This window comes from Aquarana catesbeiana, linkage group LG11 (assembly GCF_042186555.1).
Source record: "Aquarana catesbeiana isolate 2022-GZ linkage group LG11, ASM4218655v1, whole genome shotgun sequence".
NCBI lineage: Eukaryota > Metazoa > Chordata > Amphibia > Anura > Ranidae > Aquarana > Aquarana catesbeiana.
The window spans coordinates 84,471,886-84,477,885 of NC_133334.1; positions in this window are offsets into that span (position 1 = coordinate 84,471,886).

The window sequence follows — 6,000 nt, forward strand, 5'->3', positions numbered from 1 at the left end:
ACCCCGCAATAGGGATAAAACTTTTTCGCAGAAGAGAGTTTAACAAGACTCGTGGCCACTCATTAAAATTAGAAGAAAAGAGGTTTAACCTTAAACTACGTAGAGGGTTCTTTACTGTAAGAGCGGCAAGGATGTGGAATTCCCTTCCACAGGCGGTGGTCTCAGCGGGGAGCATTGATAGCTTCAAGAAACTATTAGATAAGCACCTGAATGACCACAACATACAGGGATATACAATGTAATACTGACACATAATCACACATAGGTTGGACTTGATGGATTTGTGTCTTTTTTCAACCTCACCTACTATGTAACTATGTAACTACAGTATGTAGATGGAGCTATTTTTCTTTTCTGCAGCCACAGATTGCAGGAAAGAAAATTACTCAATTCCCCCATCAACACAGTGAGTGTTGATGGGGGAATCCCTCCCGCAGAGCTCTCTCGGGGGGGGGGGGGCGGCGGAGAGAACTGTCCTGGCCAGGAGAACACACAACGATTATTGCTAGCAGCTATAGTCGCTGGTGATAATAGCATGACAAAATCCAACATGATGGTTACACCCAAGTTGATCGATCACTCAACTTGGGTACATTCAGCCTGACCATACATGATTCAAATCTTAGCCGGCCCCTGCTAAATCGGCTGAGGTTCAAACTGTCTATGGCTGGCCTAAGCTCATATGAGCTACTTGGCACACAATACAGAACTCTTGACACACATTTTTGTAAAGCCACCCACCAAGTGCGCAAAACGAATACTTGATTGAACAGCTCAATGCACACCTCCATGCTCTGTGCATGTGTGTTTGGTCTGCACTTTCTCAATCGCAAACTGCAGACAGGGTCTATCCCGCACTTGCACCTCTCACTTCAGCAACTGTAGGGCAATTGGTTGCTCTTCAACGACTTCAGTGCTAGGAGTGTCCAGCACTCTAGTAGAAGTAATAAAGTTGTTGTCTTAGTCATACATTATGGGACATGGAATAGTATTTTCAAAGACATAAACGGGTGTCCACTATGTTGAGTGCTGCTCCAGACTCCTCCCCAATCTGGGATTCGACAGGTACATGCCGTAAAAGCCCATCCTCGGTCTATTGTGCTGCATTGTCCATACACAAACAGTTGTGCAAAGATCATGTCACTCCCATAGCCGCACCCCTCTGATGTTTTTACCAGAATTGGGCTTAGTTGTAGAGACATTATCTTTACATACACAGCACCAAATGTAGGATCCAGTGCCTGTAGGACGACATTACAGCCTGGCCCCACATCTTCTGCCTCACTGGGTTTAGGTATGGTCCCCTAGAGGTGTACACTGGTGGTTGTACTGCCACCTTCAGGAGAATTGGAAACTGGCAAAGCAAAGCTGTAAGCACAGCCAAGGATAACCCGTCCCATTCTCAGCATGCCTCCGTTTTTTGCTAGTGTTCCTAGGACAATGGTCATCTTTTCTCTGCAAAATCTTTTTTTTACCTTTTTATATAAAGAGATTTTTTAATTCTAGCAAGATTTATCAGGTGCTGCAGAGCCACTGGGGCTCCTTTCTGCAACTTCTGGTTTGGTTACTCCTCAGCTTTGCCCTAGGGGACTGTACTTGACCAGGCTGTAATGTCACTCTATGGGTACTAGATCCTACATTTGGTGCTAACCTAGGCATGTGGTGCTATGAGTAGAATTAGCCACAGGGTTATATGAGTAAATATTTGAACTCAAGACCGTGTGCAGGAACATTTACTACATATATTCTTTAATGGTATATAGAAGTCTTCCTATGCACCAGTGTTTCCCACAGGCATATGGAGAAGTAAGGTTGAGCAGGCATGCGTTTTATTCTCGCATGGCCAAGGTACACCGTCTGGTGGAACCCAGTTCCTGAGGACTCTTTACGGAATTTGCCCACTGGATGGGAGAAGACCATTAAACAGGGGTTGTTCCTAACACCCTGCCTATCTGCCTGAGGGAAGTCACAGGATGAATGAAAGCTGCCGTTAGTAAGGGTCTATGCTCTTTAAATGGAGGTCCCAGGTGTGTTGCTCTGGTTCCCTTAAGGGTACAATGCAGCACCATCTTCCACACATTCAGTTGCAAGCAGCTTGATTGGACAGGATTGTTTTGCATTTTTCATCTAACACCTTTTTTGTTTACCAGGCTTCAGCCCAGGTACCTTCACTGAGCCTGTGCAACTTCCTTCTGGGTCAAGCATGCTGCACATGCATGCGCCATTTTGGGACAAGTGCACGGACTCGGCTCAGCCTCCCTTGGCTTCTCCTCACCCACACCTGCGATCCTCTGGGATGTTTCTTCAGGGCTCCCTGATGCGTTTAGTGACAGTCACAGGCTCTTCCTGCTCTGCAGTGTTACTGTGGGTACCCTTTGGGAAGATCACTCACACCTATACCATGGCACAGCATAAGCAAAAAGGAATCGGTCCTGCTGACTAAAGGGCCTCCTTAACCCATTCTGGGGAACCCATTCCTCTTGTTTGTCAAAGGAGGAATTTTGTGCTCCTATGTATGAGTTTATGGGTCAGCCTTACAGCATTGTTGCAGTCTTTAGCCCACAGGGGCCACAAACAGGCCCCCTCAACCTCTTCCCAATAGGCTTTTCCTGCTCTCCCTTTAGTGGCAGCTGCAGTTATGAATTTGGATGTATAAGATAATGGTGCTCTGTCCAAATCTCTGATCATAGGCGCAATCGCTGATGCTGTCATTTAATTCTTCGGTCTCCTTCCCCTGACCTTGTTCTAGTCAGGATGCCTGGGTTTAATCATCACATCATTAAAATTACAGTTTTTTCAGCATGGCACTTTGTTTATCGCTGACTTGATATTCAGGAACATGCTGCCATTAACACCCTTCGGTTGTGTCTCCATGAGAATTTCCCCAATTTCCTTCGGGACATTTAATGCCCAGCTTCTCCACTCTAGGTCAATGGAACCCTATTTCTCACTATGCGCAGATGTTAGCTCCATTACAGGGACTCACTTTTTTTACTACACAGGCCTCCCTGGCCTTCAACCCTTAGACTCTAACCTTAAGGCCCTAAGTTCTGCTCTTGTCACCTCAAAAGAGCTGACATTGGTACCAGTCAACTTCTATAGTCAACTACTAGCACAATACTGGAAACTGTAGCATTCCCCCGTTCTTAGTATTCCCCTTATATGTTTGTTTCCCCTCCACATGTTGTCTGTAGGTACCTTGCCTGCCCATCTCACCAAACTCTTCTATTATGTGACTGCTGTTCAGACTCCCGCCCATAGATCTCATAGCAACCCTAACATCTACATGTAAGGTAGTTCTTACCTAGTGTGATGATAGGAAACCTCATTTTAGATATTGTTTCCATTCCTCATTAAGAAACTCTTTTTGTTTGGAATAAACACCCAGCCCTTGATATCTAGCAGGTCTTGGTTAGCCTATGTACAGTATCTCACAAAAGTGAGTACACCTCTCACATTTTTGTAAATATTTTATTATATCTTTTAATGTGACAACCCTGAATAAATTATACTTTGCTACAATGTAAAGTAGTGAGTGTACAGCTTGTATAACAGTGTAAATTTGCTGTCCCTTCAAAATAACTTAACACACAGCCATTATTGTCTAAACTGCTGGCAACAAGAGTACACCCCTAAATGAAAATGTCTAAATTGGGCCCAAAGTGTTAATATTTTGTGTGGCCATCATTATTTTCCAGCACTGCCTCAACCCTCTTGGGCATGGAGTTCTCCAGAGCTTAACAGGTTTCCCCTGGAGTCCTTTTCCACTCCTCCATGACGACATCACGGAGCTGGTGGATGTTAGAGTCCTTGCGCTCCTCCACCCTCCATTTGAGGATGCCCCACAGATTAATAGGGTTTAGGTCTGGAGACATGCTTGGCCAGTCCATCAGGTTTACCCTCAGCTTCTTTAGCAAGGAAGTGGTCATCTTGGAGGTGTGTTTGGGGTCGTTATGTTAGAATAGTGCCCTGCAGCCGAATCTCTGAAGGGAGGGGATCATGCTCTGCTTCAGTATGTCACAGTACAATTGGCATTCATGGTTCCCTTAATGATTTGTAGCTTCCCAGTGTCGGCATCACTTATGCAGCAACAGACCATAACACTCCCACCACCATGGTTGACTGTAGGCAAGACACACTTGTCTTTGTACTCCTCACCTGGTTGCTGCCACACCCGCTTGACACCATCTGAACCAAATACGTTTATTTTGGTGTCATCAGACCACAGGAAATGGTTCCAGTAATCCATGTCCTTAGTCTGCTTGTCTTCAGCAAAATGTTTGTGGGCTTTCTTGTACATCATCTTTAGAAGAGGCTTCCTTTTGGGATGACAGCCATGCAGACCAACTTGATGAAGTGTGTGGCGTATGGTCTGAGCACTGACAGGCTGACCTTCCACCCCTTCAACCTCTGCACCAATGCTGGCAGTACTCATACGTCTATTTCCCAAAGACAACCTCTGGATATGACGGTGAGCAAGTGCACTCAATTTCTTTGGTCGACCATGGCGAGGCTTGTTCTGACTGGAACCTGTCCTGTTAAACCGCTGTATGGTCTTGGCTACCATGCTGCAGCTCAGTTTCAGGATCTTGGCAATCTTCTTATAGCCTAGGCCATCTTTATGTAAAGCAACAATTCTTTTTTTCAGATCCTCAGAGAGTTCTTTGCCATGAGGTGCCATGTTGAACTTCCAGTGACCAGTATGAGAGAGTGAGAGTGATAATACCAAATTTAACACACCTGTTCCCCATTCACATCTGAGACCTTGTAACACTAACAAATCACATGACACCGGGGAGGGAAAATGGCTAATTGGGCCCAATTTGGACATTTTCACTTAGGGGTGTACTCACTTTTGTTGCCAGCGGTTTAGACTTAATGGCTGTGTGTTGAGTTATTTTGAGGGGACAGCAAATTTACACTGTTATACAAGCTGTACACTGACTACTTTACATTGTAGCAAAGTGTAATTTCTTAAGTGTGGTCACATGAAAATATCTAATAAAATATTTACAAAAATGTGAGGGGTGTACTCACTTTTGTGAGATACTGTATATCCTCTTAACACCTTGGCTTTGCACTCCTTGTGCACTCCCTTTTGCGAGGAGTTGCTCTTCTTTGTTTTGTTGCTGTAAGGTCACCTTGAGGCTAGGTGACAGATGCACACCGTTGGGATCAGGAGTGCACCGCAAGGTAGTTGACCCTACGGCTGACTGCTATGGATGGGAGTCAGGGTGGTAAGGAAGGCAGGGCCGCTGGAACACCAACACGGATCCCACCGGGGTTAGAGCGTAAGATTCCCTGGGGCGCGGAGTCTAAGAGCAAGCTGGTGTTCACCAGAGCCTCTAGTGGTGAGGATGGACTGGACTGCAACTGGCTCCAGGTCGCGACCCCCAGGGTCCCCCAGCTCACACCCACAGTAGGCAACAGGAGGATAGGGATAGTAAGGGAATAAGCCAAGGTCGGGGCCACAAGCAGACAAGGACAACAGAGTTCATGCCAAGGTTCAGGGTCACAGGCAAACAGGGATAGTCGGGGACACGCCAAAGGTCAGTGTCACAAGCAGACAGGGAACGTCAAGAACAGGCCAAAGTCGGTAACTGGAATCAGATGTAGGAAACACAGCAAGTACACACAAAAGCTAACACACAATGGTTGATCAGCACTGCTGGCTTGCAGTGCACAGGTTAATATAGGGTTCCTTGATAGGGCCTGGGGTGGGGCCATGCTTAGAGGAGAGGTTATAAAACCAGCCAGGTGTGAGTGGCTGGCCTCTTAGTCTGAACACATGAGGAGAAGGTAAGCTGACAGAGAAAGATTACTGCATAACCATGACAGATGCCATTTTCTGTAAATCTCTGAGGTGCTCCTTTGGTGCTCCTGCCCAAGCAGAGCCCTCCATTTGTGCTCAGAGGGGTTACTTCCTTATAATGACCTCTGTAAGAACAGAACCTTCTTCCCTCTGTTAGCTCTAACAATCGCAGTTCTGCCTTGCCCCCC